Source organism: Ipomoea nil, unplaced genomic scaffold (genome assembly GCF_001879475.1).
Source record: "Ipomoea nil cultivar Tokyo-kokei standard unplaced genomic scaffold, Asagao_1.1 scaffold1259, whole genome shotgun sequence".
Lineage (NCBI taxonomy): Eukaryota > Viridiplantae > Streptophyta > Magnoliopsida > Solanales > Convolvulaceae > Ipomoea > Ipomoea nil.
The window spans coordinates 1929436-1949561 of NW_017617687.1; the positions used below are offsets into that span (position 1 = coordinate 1929436).

General features: G+C 36.5%; 1 pseudogene; it reads left to right on the forward strand.

The window, feature by feature from the left end:
• Positions 1 to 2081: 2081 nt before the first annotated feature.
• Positions 2082 to 20126, forward strand: part of LOC109184331 — a 76552-nt pseudogene continuing 58507 nt past the window's right edge.

Consider the following 20126-nt stretch of genomic DNA (forward strand, 5'->3'; position numbering starts at 1 on the left):
GACGGAGGACCAAATTGTGTTAAAATTGCAAAGTTAAGGACTTAATTGGTTAAAATTGAAAGTCGGGGACCAATTTGTGAATTTAGCTAGAGTTGAGGGACCATTTTGGGTATTTACTCTTTTAAAAAAAATTATTTATATAATGGCATTGTTATTACAAAAATGCCACTGCCTCCCACATTACGCGTCCAAACTATAAACTTTGGACGCGTATTATTTGATTTTATTGATGATTTTTTGTACTAGTGAGTGTATTGATAAGAGTTTTAAGGTGCCCGTTTTATTTTACTTGCTATCCATTATATTCCGTTGTTCTACCTTGTGAATTCATTGTGTTGTTTTTTCCATCATTTTGTCCATTGTGTTGACTTGTGATTCCACATTTGTTTTTATTTCATTTGTACATTGTGTGCCTTACTCCTTCTCTTCTTAAATATTGAAATTGAAATTGCATTTGAACTAACTTGCAACTACTTTTAGTTGCAAAATCTTTCTCTTGTCTTTGTGCCTTTAATGCTAGATTAATCCTTTGAAGTATGACCTCTCGTGGTTATAACTTTTATGATGATCCTTATGAACATTTCCAACATTACCATTATCCCCACCAACAACATACCCCACCACCACCCCAACCATATACCTATTCTTACAACCCCCACCATCAAAACCACCATTGCACTCCATCACCACCTCGGGTCTTCCTCGGATCCCTTGACTTTCAATAGACGCAGAAAATAAACAACGAAGTAGATTGGTCTAGTGGTTGGGGCACTAGCACGACAGCTTGAATGCTTAGGTTTGACCCCCTTGCTTTTAGAACTCTGTAGCCATTTCTTTTATGGTAGGAACATAGCTTTTTGTTGGGTCCTCACGGACGGTGCCAAAATGATAGTACTAATTTACCTAGATTGTATAAGAAGAACAATAAGGTAGTCAAGAGAAATTAGTTCCAAATCCCGTTCATTCAAAATTGTTCTTATGTCTTTTGGAGAATGAAGAGAGTTTTTCTAGAGAGAGAGAGTGTAGTGAGGGAAAGTGGAAGAAGACCCCTAACTTGGAGGCAAAAGGCCTTATTTATGGGCCAAAGGTTTGGGCGGGTTTGACCTGCCATCTTTGGATTTGATCCGTGGACCGGGACCCGAACTGTTTGACCCCGACCCGTCTGTAAACGAGAGTATGGACGTACCCATGGGTCAATACCGGGGTATATATCCTATTAATCTGTAAACTTGTTAAATTGGAGCTAGTGGGATGTTAACATTGTCAATTCTTTGGAAAATAGTTCTACCGTTTTAGAGTATAGGTGTAATTGTATATATCCTGATTTATAATCTTTAATGCTCAACTTTGAATGCTATGTATTTAGTCGGGCTAATTATTTGATCAAAGTTTATGTTATATTTTATATTGGATTTCTTAGTACATTTTGACATATTTGTAGTATATGTTTAACAATTACGTCAACTCTTATTGGGATGTGTTCGAATCTAAGTCCTTTCTTATATAGATTAAAAAGAAAGTTAAGAATAATAAATAGTTAACGGAATATCCCGTTACTAAAGTTTATAGTAACGGAATGCAGGGATATTTAAGTGAATAAAATAATATAATAGAGGGTTAATAAGAAAAATCATTAAAAAATACTAAAATCAAAATAATATGGACCATTCATTTCTGGAAACAATTACACCGACATTGTTTTTGTTCTTGTTAAGGGCCTAACATTATTGGCTCTTATTAGATTTGTATGTAGATAAATTATTTATGTATGATATTATGTTGATCGATTGAATGGATTGTGGTGGATTGAACGGTCAAATAGACCATTGAATTACACACCAAAATGCAATTTGGTCATTGAACTCAAAACACATGCAATTAGGGTCCTAAACTAAATAATTTCATGCAATTAGTTCAATTTGCAGGTTTTTCAGGTTTTTAGCATATCACCCCAAATTTAAAATATTTTTTAAAAACAATTATTTAAACTAAAAAAAAAAAAAGTGTCCATGCCAGAGACGAAGAAACCTTCGCCTCTGGTCAGAGACGAAGAGACTCCTCATCTCCGACCATAGATGAAGATGGTTTCTTTGGCTCCGGCCAGAGACGAAGGTTTCTTCGACTCCATAGCCGGAGACAAAGAAGGTTTCTTCATCTCCGGTATGGAGACGAGTTCCATAGGGAGGTCGGAATTGGGCTTAAGAACATGGGTTGTTATGTCAATGGCGTTTGGAAGGCAAGTGGTCCTACCGTATACATTGTAAATCCCACCAACAATAAGGTCATTTCATGTGAAAGTCAAACTCGTGTGATTTTAGTTCTTATGCTTTTGTTATGCTAATACTGTGATCATGGGAAAGGCATGGAGCGGTGCTGATGATAGGTCCGATTTGGTCGCCTTAAAGATTAGCCTCTTGGCCAATAACCAAAATGGCAAGACAAGTTTTTTGGTTACCATTATTCTTTCATATTTCCCTTCTTCATTACAACATTACCAATTGGAGGACTGAATCGGGATTTCAAGAAATGGACTGAATCGGATGGACAAGACAATTAATGTAAAAGGGGCTTACATATCTTACAACGTTTGGGAAGTGGAAGGTAATAGTAATGGAACCACATAATTCCATTTCTAAGAATATATGATTCAATCTTCACTAACAAACTATGATAATGCAGGCATTGATTTTTCAAGGGTTCAATTGGATTCGACCGAGAAGTGAACTGGATTCGATCGTCCTGAATTACACTTCCGGCTTCTGAGATGACGTCGGCGCCGAAGGGAGTCGTTCACAGTCGCCTCGTTTCTTATGACTTTAGATTCGTTTTTAGCTAATTAATTTCGTAATATAATTTCTCTATCATATTTTAATTAATGGATACTTTTTATAATATATCTTACCTAAAAGGCATCATATCGCCCCATATGTAAATCCGTTTATTATGGTAACCTATATAGGTAATTACCATATACTATTTACCATCTAAATAACTCGTGGTAATTACTAAGCGTATTTAACTTCGAAATTGATTATGGTCATTAAACATAGAAATGTCTTGTTACAACGATTTTATATTTTTTTTATATCAAATAATATCAATTACCCGTGCACTACAGTTGATTACTTTTGAATAAAATCTTAAAATTTTTGTCAATTAAGGAATTAATACTCTCCGTAATATAAATTTTATCTAATCAGATTGATAATACACATTAGGTTCATCATTAAAGGAGATTAAAAAAATTATGATAATGGTTACTCTTGAACAAAATCTTAATAGTTATGGTAATTAATAAATTCATTCACATATTATACATTTACTATATTGTTTTTTTACACTTACCGTAGTATAGATTTTATCTAATCAATTAACGGAATTAACGGTACAATATTAAGGACATAATTAAATTAAATTAAACATACACATATTAAATATTAAAGACATATTTAAAAGATAATTAAACATACTATACGCATATTGCGTCCATAATTAAACGAAATTATATATACACATACTATTTTATTAAGAATAATATATACTTCTTAAGTACCATAATTATTCAGATTACATGGACGTCATAATTAGCATAATATTAATAAAGAATCATATATAGTCCTCAATTACCATATAGTAATCATAATAAACGATCTCTTTTTTAAGGGAATCAACTCATTTTTATTGGAATTAACGATAAGTTTTTCTGTCTATATAGGAAGTTAAACATACACATATTACGGTGGGTAATTAAGGAAAAAAAACATACACATATTACGTCCATATTACCAACCTGTACTTAACACTTTAATCCTACTTTGGTATTCAACATAGAGATTCCTTTCATTTGATTATAATATATTTTTGTTACTTAAAATAATATCAATTAGCCTTTTTTCAAATATAATTTTTAAGTAATCAATTTCAACACTAATATACAAATCTTATAATTTCAAATAAATATACACTTTCAAATATTAAAATTGTTTATAATGTCATCATATATATATATATATATATATATATATATATATATATATATATATGTATGTATGTATGTATATATATATATATATACATACATACATACATACATACATATATGTACATACATATATGTATGTATGTATGTATGTATGTATATATATATATATACATACATACATACATACATACATACATACATATATATATATATATATATATATATATATATATATATATATATATATATATCCGTGCATCGCACGGGTAATTTATTAGTTATACATATAGCATGTAGTCTTCTATAAATGGTCTTTTACTTTTTACATGCTCTTAAGATGAAATTGCAGAACTTGTTCTATTGATGAACCATCATAATGAAATTCACAAAATAATTATTGCAATTTCATAACCCAAAATTCACCAAATTAAATAATATAATTCTTGTCAAATTTCTTTTCCAAATTCAAAAACTTTAGTTTGTTGCTCTAAAAAGAATAATGCACGTAGGTGATACGCTATTGATTCCCAGTAACTACAAACATTTCTTTTAAATAAAAGAAACGAGACCGTATTGGACCATGGTGCACACAATTGTTTAGACCAGGCCCACCATATAACAATTGATAATGCATATAGTATACAATTTAAAGTAATATTTTTGTCTAAATTTGCAGAACTAATTACTTTTTTTGAAATTTCATTATGTGCAGAATTTAAATATTAACTATTTCCTTTGCATATTTTAATATAAATATGGTACATTTATTATATATAATTACCTTAATTTTTTTCCTATTCATATATTTCAATCATTTCCAATTTGCTCTATCTTGACCACCGATATTATAACACTTCTATAATAGGCTTTCACTTTGTGACATGTAAATTTTATTATATTGATTTAATAAAGACTAAATTTCATTTTATTATTATATATACAGCATTTCAACGACACAAATTTCAGTACAAACTCTAGCATAGATTTTGAGCTACATAATTCTCTCCTCCATTGTCATTAGCAAAATGGACACCTTAAAACCTATGTTTTGCTTCTTTTTTGTTCTTATTTTTGCATCATCAGGTAACATATATTATCTTCTCTTTCACTATATTTTTGCAATTCCAATGTTTTATTATATATTTTTTATTTTGTATATCTAGGGTTTCCACCGTCGAACACGTTGAGAAATCCCCTCGCTAAATTATATTTTATTTTATTATTTTTTACCATAATAAAGTTATCAAAACCTAGGATTTTTTTGTTTAAAAAAAAAAAAAAACCTAGGGCTTATGGGTGGAAATAGTCTAACCAATTAACTTCCAACCACTTTAGAAATTCGGAATGAAATATTCTTTAAATATTCCTATACAAGTTAGCTAGAACCTCAACAACGTTAATTAGAATGTGTGTTATTTTAGATCAAAATTATAACATTTTTTGTAAATTTAGAATTACAACATTTTTCATCAATTATATAAATCAATCTTGAAATACAGTGTGTTGAATTGCATAATCAAAATCCTTCTATGTGATTATACCATCAATGTATGTACATTATCATCACTTAATGTATGGTATGCATATATATCTTGATTTTTAGGCAAGATGGCAGCGGGCGGCAAGTGGTTGCCAGCGGGCCCACCAGTAGAAGGAAAAAGAAGTGAAGTGGCAATAGGGATGGATGCACAAATTAATGAACCAAATTGCGTTGCAAATTTGGGTCCATGCAGCATAGCGTCGTGTGATGCAACATGTTGCGAAAAGATGTGCAACAATGACTACAGTGGACTCCATCCATTAGCACAATGTACCCCAATTCCTGGGATTGCCCTTAGACTTTGCGAGTGTTGGCATGATAGTTATTAACTTCAATCAATCTTCAAGGATTAAATTCTGGAAGCTGGTTGTGTTAGAATTCTTATAGGTTAATGGTACTGATTATAGTTCGACCCTTGATCAAAGTTATTTAATCCCAAATCTTTACAAATTGTTCTTATATTTGTAAGATTTCATTAATAATATATTAATATATTCCATCGTGTTTCAATGTGTATGTTTAAACTGAATCAAGAAAAAAATATGTTTTTTAGTCTAGTTAATTCCATTTTTGGTCATAAATTTATAGAGTTTTTTGCACTTTTGGTCTCACGACTATAGTGGCACTATCAGAATTGATCCACGACTTTCAAACCTTGCAATTTTAGTCCACGACTGTTGTTTTTTTGGCAAAAATGGTCCTTCCGACCACTTTTCCGTCAAAATTTCACCGGAGTAAAATTTCTTCATTTTTAAGAAGGCTAAATTTGACATGTTTAAGAGGCTTGTATTACTGATTGTTGGCTGCCATATTTTGCAATAAAGAATTGTTTTTTATCTAGGAAGAATTGTTAAGGGAAATGTCAAATTTAGCCCTCTTAAAAATGAAGAAATTTTACTCCGGTGGAATTTTGACGGAAAAATGACCGGAAGGACCATTTTTGCCAAAAAAACAATAGTCGTGGACTAAAATTGCAAGGTCTGAAAGTCGTGGATCAATTCTGATAGTGCCACTATAGTCGTGGGACTAAAAGTGCCACTATCTCTAAATTTATAGGTGGCAGTCCACTTTTAGTCTTTTTTTATTAGAACGTCATCTTTTGGTCCTAATATATATTATTGTGACATGACCAATTTTGGTACTCTATCAACAATATCGTTTAAATTTTGTTAAATGCAATGATATATTTATCTTTTTAATACAAAGTGCGTTGACCCGTTATTTTTTTATGTTTTTGTTTTTGAAAAAATTCATAATTGAATAGTGAAATGCCCTTTTATTTAACGGCATTTAAATTGTTTTGTTTATAGAGGATCAAAAATGGTCATGCCACAATAATATAGGACCAAAGGAGAATATTTTAAAAAAATGAGTAAAAATAGACTGTCACCTATAAATCTTGGACAAAAAATGGAATTAACTCTTTTTAGTCTATCAATTATTCATGATTTAGGTGATTTTGGTCACCTTATTACGGAGTAATAGATTTTTTTAATTTTATTTTTTTACATTTGAATTATCATTAAGTAGGGATTGAAATTGAACTACATAGAATATACATTTTAGTACTTTGGATGGTCAATTTTATGTGAAATAAGGACCAAGTCTAAAGAGAATGATGAAGTAAACATGAATATGTTTAACAGTCAAAGAGAATTCTTTTCTATTCATCCTAGTTCATTTCATTATGTTGTAACTGTCATGCATATATAACATGGTGTAACTGCATTTGTACACAGATTTTCTTCACTTTCTAAACAATAAACATTTTTCATCTTCTCTCTATCATCATGAGCTCTCTATCTTTCCTTCTATATCCTTTATCGTGATCTTAGCTTATCCAACATAGTATCACAGCGACAAAGCTACGACGCTGAAGTTGTGAAGGAAAGCGAGTTTGGCAATGACGAGACTCTCAGGTGTACAACAATAGAGACTCCAGTCACTCCATTGAATCTGTCCATACAGCAACACACCGCGTGATGAAATTGAGGATCCTCTGTATCTTCATATACATCACAGAGAATCCAAATATAATCCTTGTTTCGCCTACATTAACAAAACACAACTATGCATCCTAGAGCAGATCATCATCACAATAACAATTTATACCACAATCCTACCCACTAGATTTTAGCCAAGCATAAAACAAAGGGCATAAAGAGATATGATCAATGAAGAACAAAGATAGATTTTACCCAAATTGTTGTTTAGATCCACCAAATACAACTAGAGGATGAAGACCCGGTTGCCAGATGCTTTGAATCTTCAATTCTTCTTGCAAATCTTGTAAAATATGATGCTTTCTAGATCTAATTCCTCTCTCTAGAAACGTACTCTAACCCTAGAAACTCTCTCTAAAATCTGGTAAAAACTCTCTCTAAAATCTCCTTAGAACTAATTGGAACTCCTTCTCAATCTGATTTTCAGCCTTAAATTTTCTGATTTGGTTTGGCCTCCTATTCACGCACAGCTTCACGCTGTAAGGCCGGCATGAATAGGAATTAACTCCTCCCCGCGTTGAAACTTTGCTCGGTGCCTTTATTCCGGATTCATGCTGAGCTTTCACGCCGTAAAGCCTCCTTCAATGGAGAATAATCCTCCTTTTGTTTTGTTTCGCATTGTGCTCGTCCACACGCGTCCCTCCACGCCGTGACGAGGGCGTGAACGGGAAATAATTCCCTTCATCTTCCCTTCACATGCGCGGCTCGTGATCCTTTGTACGCGTCATTTTCTCGGCTTTCCTTCTTTTGGCCTTTTTTACCACGATTTTTGTCCTAGTTTGCCTGAAAACATGTAAAATACAATTAGGAAGGCATTTCCAGATAAAACCGTGCTTTTCAGATAATATGCTCTAAAAACAAGACTTCTACGTCAAAACGTGCATGTAAATCCTTAGAAAAGCTCCTAGAAACTAGCATATTTTGAGGCTTATCAATATGTCATGACTATCAACAAAAGTCAAGGTTAAACACTAACTCACGTAGAGTTATTACTGAAAAAAACCGTCTTTAATCACGGTTAATTGTATGTGACTTTTTTCCGAGTCACACATCTTGATGGTATGATGGTTTTAACTCTAGACGAGGATGGATAAAATTTCATTACCACTGCTAATGTTGTCTACAAAGAGATTTCCAATAATGTATAATTCAAACAATTGATATTATGTTTTTTTATATACAAAGATGACAAATCAAAATTGCTATATATCTACATAGAAAATATATATTCCGTATAAATAATTTCTATAACTGAGTTCCAAGACAACGAGCTAATTAGCCCAATTAATACAAATTCTAAACACTGATATATAAAATATCTAAAGTTGCAGCACCGAATGCATATATCTACATGTTAGCTATTAATTGGGCAATTATTTACTTGAATTCAAGCATTAATAACATCAGAAAACATAATTGGTTCAACTCAATTCTTCAATTATATTATATAATATTTGATGTTATAATTTATACAATTGTATATCGATCTAAATATTTTCAAAATATTATCACAGGAATATACTATTTTATGCAGAAGGAGATGGGCAGCAATCAAGAAACAATTGGAAAGGAGTGTTTAGTATATCTTCATATACCCAATATTTTAATGTAGATACAGATGTTGTGTTATGTTGGAGATAAAATTCAAAGGATGTGGTTTTTTGCCTTGCTACTTGTCCCACATTAGTTTTGTAAGTGTACAAATTAGTACACATTAGATTGACTAATTTATTAGTTTATTTTATTAATATGTAATGTTAATTAAATTGATTTGTAATTAGTATTATTGGACCAAGCTAAAATGTGTGGTGGAGATTTATTGTTAACGAATTGGACAAAGAAGCAAGTCTGAAGATCTCAAATTAATAAATGAGTGGTTGAGAAGAATTCAAGCCACATATGAAGCTACAATCAAGGCTTGGTGGAATGGGAATTGCGTACAGTATATAATGAAGGGAAAACGAAAGTGGAAATTGCCAATTCTGAAATTCTGATCTCATATGCAAGCTTCCTACATTACTGCTTTAATATTGATTATATTATTTGTGATTTAAATCTGTACAACAAATCAGCACCTATGACAGCTGAAGTGCTACACCAAAGATGGTTATGGCATGCACGGTTCAGTCCTGAGTAGGTGTTTTAGAAGAATTGTAGTGGTAAAGGCTGTGAGCCATTTTTAGTTACCTCTTGTAATACTCGGTGGTGAACATCTAGTGGATTGGGCAGACGTGGGTTGCCCCGCAGACGTAGGAGAAGGAGCTCCGAACTGCGTAAAAATTCTACTGTGTCTTTACTTTATTTATGCTTTCAATTTCGTTATTTATATGTTGATTAAATTGATTTAATTAAACAGCGAAATTGTCTCATAACATAAAATCAAGTAGAATCCTTAGTGTTAAATTGATTTCAAGATACACGGGCTTTTTCATTTGGTATCAGAGCCACCAGACTTAAGTTATTAGTCTGTCGATCTGGCTACTCCGTGCCCCTTGATCTCAATTCTTCAGTGGCTATTATTATTATTTCTGATTTTGTTAAATTGTTCAATCTCACGGGTTATTGAGTGTTATAGAATGGAGCATACTAAAGCTCTTCCCCAGCTAGTCGGTGACAACTATGCATATTGGAAGGTGAAGCAGTATGGTGTATCATTGTAACAGGCTGGGAACATCCAACCAAAGCCAGTACCAGTGAGGATGAAACTCGAATGACGAAACCTGAAAATGAATGGACCCAAGCTGAGAAAACAAGTGCTAGACACAACGATAAGGCGCTAGATATTATTTATGGGCTAATTCATGAAAGTCAATTTCCTATTGTTGCAGGCCATGATTCAGCTAAAGGCACATGGGAAGCACTAGAGGCTACCTATGAAGGCACAACGTCGGTAAAACAATCGAAAATGCAACTGGTACAGTCAGACTTCGAGGAGCTCCGGATGAATGAAGATGAAACCATCGTGACCTTTCACACTCGTGTGCAAGAGCTAGCAAATCGAGCTATGGTCCTCGGAGAACCGTTCACTCAAGAAAAGTTGGTGAAAAAAATTCTACGATCGCTGCCACCTCGGTTCCGGATGAAAGTTACAGCGATTCAGGAACATGACAACTGGGAGAAAAAGACCGTAACGCAACTAATGGGGAATCTAAGAACTTATGAGATGGAAATCTTAACAGATCACACAAAAAAACAAAAAAAACAGTAGCATTTACCGCTGAAGAAAATAATTGTATACCTGACTTAGATGAAATAGGTGATGATCCAGTTGTATTTCTTACTAAACAGTTTTCTAAACTTTTGAAACAGGTATCAAAAGGTTCACGAAACAAAAATATGAAAAAGGGAGCGTCATCATCAGAAACGAGTTCTAAATCAGGATCATCAACCTTTAAGCCTCCTGGTTCACGTCCAGGACAGTCCAAAGAGAAACCCAATAGTAAAGGGATCAAATACTATGAATGTGAGGGCTTCGGACATGTACAAGCAGAGTGCCCCACCTATCTTCGACGCAAGAAATCCATGTCAGCAGTTACTTGGAGTGATGATGACTCGGACGGTGAAACAAGAGGATCTGATCTAGACGAAATTTCTGGTAATTTTGTTGCCTTTACTGCACATATGGCTGCTGGACCAGGTCATGAAGATGTTGCTGACTCAGAGGGAGGCCAGTATATCTCTGCAGAAGATTTAGAGTCAAGTGAATCATCTTTTGAAATTGAGTTTAATAAGTTGTATCCCAAATGGGCAGCACTAAGGAAAGAAAATCGTAGATTAACTAGTGAAATAGGGATTGTAACAACTGCAAAGAAAGTGTATCAAACTCAAATAGCCGATAGGGATCTGCTTCTTAAAGAAGCATTGGCCCGAGAAGAAAAACTGAAACAAGAGGTACAGACTCTGAAGCAGGAGCTGAACACCTACAAACGCCAAATCCAAATGATGGATACCACGTCTACACTTGACGAAATCCTTGAGTTTGGAAGAAAGACTTCTACAAAATTTGGTATAGGTTTCACAGGAAACAGCTCAAAGGATAAAACGATGTTTGTCAAAGCGTTAGGCCCTGGTCAAGGCGATATTCCAGAATCTAGCACAGCGACACGTTTCGTTGGTACAGTAAGATCACTCAAGCCATATTATAAAACCTATAACCCGGTGTGTCATTATTGCAGGTTACGGGGTCATACCAGACCTGAATGCTACTACTTCTACAAGGATCAAAGAATCGAGAAGTTCAAACAAAAGAACATCCAACCCTTTACAAGACAAATATGGGTTGAAAAGATAGATTATATCTCATTCGTATCTTTCCACTCTAAAAGTACAGGTCGAGAAGAAAAATGGTACTTCGATAGCGGGTGTTCACGTCACATGACAGGAAATGCTAAATTTCTGAGTAACGTAAATACAAGCAAAGGTGAAGTTACCTTTGGCGACGGTATAAAAGGACAAGTCACTGGTATAGGCACGCTAAACGTAGTTGGTCTGCCAAAACTAGAGAAAGTTCTACTAGTCAAGGGACTTCATGCAAATCTTATAAGTATAAGTAAACTATGTGACCAGAACTGGAACGTGAGCTTCACAAAAAATGACTGCAGTGTCATAGACAAAACAAATCAATGTGTTATGGAAGGTACAAGGTCAACTGATAATTGCTATATTCTCACTAACAATGTTTTGTGTTGCAGGATCAATGTAGATGAAACTGAGCTTTGGCACCAAAAGCTAGGACATCTAAGTTACAGACTTCTTGAGAAGCTTGTGAAGATTGAAGGTGTTCGTGGATTACCCAAGCTAAAAGTCAAACCAACCATATGTGGTGCATGTCAAGCAGGAAAGCAAACAAAATCCTCTCATCCAGCTCAGCACACCATAAATACAAGTCACTGCTTGGAACTGATCCACATGGATCTCATTGGTCCAACGCAAACAGAAAGTGTTGGAGGTAAGAAATACATACTAGTTTGCGTAGATGATTATTCTCGTTTTTCTTGGGTTACCTTTCTCAGGGAAAAGTCTGAGACCCTCGAAGCCTTCAAAACTCTGGCATTGAAACTTCAAAAAGAAAGAAATGAACCCATCATTCGAATCCGAAGTGATCACGGACGAGAATTCGACAACAATCTGTTCGATACCTTCTGCAACCAAACAGGAATCACACATGAATACTCAGCACCGAAAACACCTCAACAAAATGGAGTCGTTGAATGAAAGAACCGCACTCTTCAAGAAATGGGAGGAGTTCTGCTCAATGCCAAAGGACTACCTCAAAAATTTTGGGCAGAAGCTGTGAACACTGCATGTCACATCATCAATCGGGTCTATCTACGTCCAGGCACGAATCAGACCACGTATACACTATGGAAAGGTAAGAAACCAAACATTAAATATTTTCATGTTTTCGGATCACACTATTTTATCTTGAAGGATCGAAACCCTGTTGCAAAGTTTGAACCAAAAAGCGATGAAGGCATCTTCCTCGGCTATTCAACGAACAGCAGGGCATATCGTGTATACAACAAAGTTACCAAAACCATCATGGAGTTCACAAATGTTGTAATTGATGATCAACCGAGAGGTATTATCACAACAGCTCAACCTGGACCAGTGCCAGAACCTGACCCAAGTCGTCCTGAAACTTCTGATTCCAGAAATCCTGAACCTAATCCAGAGTCTTCTATTCCAACTCCCACATCAACTCAATCTGAGCAAGGAACTAAGTCTGAGTCTCAATCTGACACTGATCTCTGTAACATTGATGTCCCTACTCGTATCCAGAAAGCTCATCCAATACAAAATGTAATTGGAGATCCTAATTCAGGCGTAAAAACCAGAGGTAAACTGAAACGTGATTACCTTCAACTAGCAGGATATTCTTGTTATACTTCGCAGATTGAACCGAAGAATATCAAAGGAGCTCTAACAGACGAACACTAGATTAAGGCCATGCAAGAAGAACTAGGGCAGTTCGAACGAAATAAGCTGGCAACATCGCTAAAAATAAAGCGTGGCTTGTAGCTCAAGGCTACTCCCAAATTGAAGGAATCGACTACGACGAAACGTTTACCCCAGTTGCACAGCTTAATCTACCAAACCAGGTATTACAAATAAATTCTAATTAATCTTTTTACGTTAACATGGCTGTTTGTTTAACTTTGTTGCAGAAGGACTGTTTTGATTTTTTTTAATCCATAAAGTTTTCTTTTCCCATTTTTAATACTAGTTAAAACCAAACCATATAGTTCAATTTTTCCCCAAACCTCTATCTAAAAATTATAATCTCACGCCTCACGCCCTCTTGTTACCTTATACGGCTCATTTGACCTCTCATATTTAATTTATTCTCGAACTTTAATCTTAAACTTAGATACTGGTTTCAACATTTCTTTGCCAAATCAGTTTGAATCTACCATTCCCTCTAGTGATATGTGTGCCCATTCCTTTCCTTTACAAGGTGATCCGTATGATTCTTCTTCAAATAAATTACCTGAAAATCTTGTCCCATTATTTGATTTAGTGCATGTTGTGTCATCTCCCTTCACCATTCGAAATATTAACCAATATGTGTCTCCCATGACTTGTGCTGCATTCTCTATTCCCATAACCATTCCAGTCTCGAAATCCGTAGAGGTTCCCATCCCTATGCCCACCTCACATGAATTCTGTTCCCATTATCTCTGTGCCCGTGGGCAAATCTTCCCGAAAAGGGAAAGAAAAAATTATTGTTTCAGGTACAGCCGAGAAAAGAAAAATTAGAGCATTGGAGGATGTTGTCTGCTTCTCTGATTCCAAGCAATCAAAAAGAGGGTCCACATTGCCACCCAGGGTGACAAGGTCCAGATCAATTTCAGGCCCAGTACCAAGTCCGGCCCCTGCACCAGCAGCTGCTACTGTCCCCTCTGGCTCAAAGATGAAACAACCCAAGAAGAAATATCACCCTATTTTACTGTCTCCGGATTTGATGTCTGACTGGAGTGTTCATGCTACTAGGGATTTTATTCTAGAGAAATCCATCAATGTGGAAGAGTTCACAGAAAAATGCAACATTGTGCCTATTCTGCGAGATCAATACCTGCTTGCCTCACTTGTTCATGTTGGCCCGTATTCCAGATGGCTCACTGCCGAGTTCTACACGAATTTAAAATTGGATACTTTTTCGGAGGGGTCACCTCGATTTCAACAAATTTTTATTCGGGATAAATGGTATCCCTTAAGTCCGACTGTGATTAATTCATATTTGGGTACTCCAAATCATCAAGATGCTCCTAACCCGAGTCCTAATCTCCTAGCCACTGCTTTAACTCACAACAAGGTCGTCACTTGGCCAAATGCCGGACTTGAAAGCATGAAGCTCACCACGGTCTACTCTGTTCTGTTACGGTTTGCTTCAACAAATTGGATGCCGGCTGTGCGTCATCATCTTGTGTCTGACCAGCTTGCTGCCCTCCTTTACAAGATCAGGAACCGACTTCCTTTCAATCTTGGAGAAATCATTTTTGGTCATCTTGCTCAATTCGTGCGACATAGGGAACCTAAGGTGCATCTACCGTTTCCTAGTCTCATTTTTGGACTTTTACAGGAACACGGGTTCAAGCCCTACACAGATGAGGAGGTGATTACTAATGCCCCAGTCTATAAATATGATGATCAGTTGACAAATAAGGATCACTATGATGATAGAGCTACGCTTTTTATCACTCCCGGCGCACCAACTGCCACGCCCTCTGTGTCTGCCCCTGCATCATCAGCTGACACTGCCTCTGCACCGAATCCCCGTCCTATGACAGCTATCAAGGAACCTCCGACGCTCATGGATCGCCGTCAAATTGTTCTCACTCTTCAAGCGTCAATTGCACAAGTCCGAACCTCGGTTGCTTCTCAACAAATAACCATTGATGGCTTAGAACAATTGTTGAGTGCTCAGTTGGAAGAAATCGCCAGAATGGAGGCTATCTATGCTCGGATTCGATCTTACCCTGGCGCTGGCACTGGTTCTATTTCTGAGAGTGATGAAACTGAGTCGGGCACCCCGTCTGTAAGTTAATCCAATCCACAAAAATGATGTTCACCGGTTTGTTTGTCATTTATTTGGCATAAACAAAGGGGGAGTATTTTGGAATGTTTGGATGTTTGGTAAGTTTTTGGTTTTGGTATATTTTGGCCTTGGTTCGGTTGGTATATTAATAATTTGGTAATATATAAATATTTTTGGAATGACTATGAATGAATTAAGTATGAAAGTATAAATGTTTTGGTATGTTGACTGCATGGTATGAATTGGTTTTATTTGGAATACATATGAAGAAAGGAAAGCTCCAAGTTAGGGGGGGTAATTCAAATTTCAGTACGGAAAGCGTGACATATATGGTATGTTTGATACAACACTTTTTCGTGCATGATTCACTATTTGTTAATTGGATGAAGTTTGTGAGTCAACATCAACCAAGGTTCAAAATAAAATCCCACACACAAATATGCTTTGGTCTGGTCTTAAGAGACTTTAATTTCACATTTGTTTTCTTTATATGTTCAGTACGTATACTATGGGATGTTAATAAAATATTCAGTCCTGAGTAGGTGTTTTAGAAGAGTTGTAGTTGTAAAGGCCGTGAGCCATTTGTAGTTACCTCTTGTAATACTCTGTGGTGAACATCTAGTGGATTGGGCAGACGTGGGTTGCCCCGCAGACGTAGGAGAAGGAGCTCCGAACTGCGTAACAATTCTACTGTGTCTTTACTTTATTTATGATTTCAATTTCGTTATTTATATGTTGATTAAATTGATTTAATTAAACAGCGAAATTGTCTCATAACATAAAATCAAGTAGAATCCTTAGTGTTAAATTGATTTCAAGATACACGGGCTTTTTCAAGTTTCCTAGAGACACCTTTCCCATCATTTAAATGCCACTCCTTTTGGAGTCCTTGAAATGTTTTCAAGGGAGGGAAAGGGGGAATTTCCGTGCGTCATCGCCTGCCCGCTCGGCTCGGTGTGGTCGAAGTTTTACGCGGCATTGCATTGTATTTTTGTCCGAGATTTTCGCTATTCTACACATACAGAATAATTCTACGCACTCGGAATTAAATTTGTGGCCAAGAGAGAAGCTCTACGCACTCAGAATTCAATTTGTGGACAAGAGAGAAGCTAGTGCGTTAGTGGGCACACCTGAACGCAAATTGCGTTCCTTCACTATAATTTCTCGGAATTTTGTGGCTGGTACAGGGAAGTCAGGTATTCTCATTACTATAAATACCTGTCTTCCCAGACCTATTTTTTTACACTTTAAAAATAAGCTTTCAAGATCCGTACGTACGTATCTCTATAAGTGCAACAGAGTGCGTGAGCTATTCTGTGTTAGCCAGTCGAAAGCGCCCGGATTCAAGACCGCACAGTCTCCGGCTATACGCTTTTAAGGCAATGTCCTGCACACGTCACAGAAATTATCCTTCATATATTCCAACCTATATAAATCGTAGTCCATATACAACCTACGACATTTTCCTAAAAACACAACAGTTAAAAGCGTATAGAATGAAAATGTCGTCCCTTTTATCCAAGCCCGCCGCTGAACTCCCGAAGATCGAACCGCTGAACGGTATCAATTACCACAGGTGGGCAGTGAAGATGATGGTGCACTTTGAGACACACGAGGTTGACTATGTGCTCACCAACAATCCCTTCGGTCGAACCACTGCAACAGCGACTCCGACAACACCAACACCTACTGGAGATGATCTCGACACTGCTTCGACCAAAGACACAACTCCAGATCCAGTGACACCAGACCCAAAGGCGTCCGCGTCCGCGAAATCGTCTGAAACAAGTCAAGACGTTCGAAACAAGTTCGAACGTGATAATAAAATGGTAAGGGGCATTCTGCTTCAGTACATGTCTGATTCACTCTTGGATATTTATGCGCCTCACAAGTCCGCGAAGGCCATCTGGGACTTGCTACAAAAGAAATACGGGTCAGATGATGCAGGTCGGAAAAAGTATGCTGTCGCCAGTTGGTTGAACTAAAAAATGGTTGACGGTAAGCCTATTATTGCTCAAGTTCATGAGTTCAAAAATTTAATTGGGGATTTAATCACCAAAGGGATTCCGGTAAGTGACACATTGCAAACTTATGCATTGGTTGAGAAATTACATGAATCATGGTCAGAATTTCAAAATAAAATGAAACATTGTTGGATATTTAGTGGTAAACACTCAAGTTTTGCTGGGGAAAATGAATATTTATTCCATGCTATGTCTGCTAATTTATACACAATTAACAGAGAAAATAATTCAATAAACAACTCTAAAATATCTCAACAACTTAGAATTAAAACAAGATAATGAAAGACTAATTCAAAATAAAATTAATATGCAGCAAATATAGCATTTTCTATCACTCCTCGCTATTTTTGCTGCAAACTCCAATCTTCTCTCTCAACACTTCAAATCTAGATCTTGGCAATCCCTTTGTCAGAATATCAGCTAGTTGAACACCAGTACTGCAGTGAACCAAGTTAACTTCATTAGCTTTTTGAACTTCTCTAACAAAATAAAGCTTAACTTTGAAGTGTTTAGTCTTGCCATGAAAGACTAGATTTCTTGAAATTGCTGTGGCTGCCTGGTTGTCCAGAAAAATTGTTGTTGCTTCCTCTTGGGTCATTGTAACACCCCGTGTTACGATCCCTAAAACCAATTAAACATTTAACAAATTACCCAAAAGAAGGAATTAAATCACAATAAGTAATTAGGAAAGGCCCACCATAGTCCACGGGCCCTTATCCCTAAACCCAATCCTTAGTTCCAAAAGGAATAGAATTAGCAAGCCTATAATATTAGTTCCTAACCAGGACTCCTAAATATATGAATAGGGGACTTAAGAGGCACCTAGAACCCCCCACCACAATAAACGACTCACCACCCCAAAGAGCTCCAAGAATTCCCTTAGAAGAAATCAAGAAAGCAGGAAAGCTTAAAGAAAGACCCTTCATAGCCAAGGAATTAATTAAGGCTAAGAGGTAACCCATGTCTCAACAAAACCTATTTTCATAGCTATGATTCCCCTCTTAGGATTTCCCCATATTATTGTGTATTGATGATTTGTGTTATTATTGATGATTGATGGGATAATTCCATGGGTGATTTTGATGATGAAAGGTTCTTGATAATTATGGTGTGATTATATAACGTTCTTGATGATTATATGATGTTCTTGATGATTGTAGGATGTTCTTGATGTTAATATGATATTCTTACCGAATCTTGATATTGGAAGATGAATTGTGTCCTTGTTGATTTAAAAACGATTAGAACCCTAGGTTGTATCGTATGGAATCATTCATGGTATATTGGGTGGGAATTCGCATGATCGGGTGTTGATTACGTTTAGAAAAGCATGATATGTTATGTGTCGTATGTTTCTTGATTTTGATCCGTTAATTGTCTACGTGTGTTATCAATTGCATTTGAAAGTGTCTAAGCATGGTTTCGGGTTCCACCAAGGTTCCCGGGGCGTTTTTGGTGAAAAAGAGTCAGTGGGGGGTAGGGGACCCGCCACCTACCCGTGGCCTTCTTGGGCAACGCCGGCAGCGGGCCGCTGCCCGGTTTTGCTACCGCCGGCGGGTGATCCCTCACCCACCGGCTACCCGCTGGTTTGGACCCCAATTTGAGATTTAGGCTTCCCCGTTTGATGTTCCCCCGATCCCCGTGGTGTCCCAACGGACTCCGTCTATCGTGCCTACGTCAAGTTTGATATTTCGGGTACCGTTCGTAGGATATATGAGTCTTATATATTGCATGCTAGTTGAATTGGTATCCCGTTGACCTAGGTGAAAGAAGTACGAACTCCATAGGATTATTCTTAGTATGTGAAAATGTGGGTTGAATGTGCTTTCTATGTGTTATGTGTGCATGATACCCCAATTTGGTTGCGATCGGATAGGTCATTCCTGAGCTGCTGTTCAGAAGCTGGCTGCGGTCAGATTTACACTCGTGGGCTGCGGTCCACCGTTTGGTTGCGATCAAACGTTTCTACATGAGCTACGGTTCATATTTCCTAGCTGCGGTCAGATGACATACTCTTGGGCTACGGTCCACAGTTTGGTTGTGATCAAACTATGATGAGCTGCGGTTCATCGGTCGGTTGCGATCGATCCCTCCGTGTTGCGATACGGGGCAGGGTGCTGCGGGGCCGTGTCAGAGCTATATGCGCTGACCCTCATGTATGGGCATGAGATTGGTCCTGTGGCGCCAACAAAGTGTGCTATGTGATGAGATATGGTGGAGTTGTTGATATGAGTGCCTTGGGGATGTGACTATGGGATTCATATTGGGAATCGTATATGTTGTGTTACGGTTATTAATTGTGTTTATCTTATCTGTCTTGCCTGTGGTAAACTGTATATGCTTGGTATAACTGCTGTCTGTGCTTAGCCCTATCTGTTGAGTCTATCCCTGTTTTAAAAGCTAGAGTTCGTAGAATATATCTTCATGTTCAAAATGGTTTTCGTATATCTATATATATATATATATATGTACTGTATTTCAACGCGTTGGTGTGAGTTACCAGCATCTCTCGCTGAACAGATATATTTGGCTTTCAGGC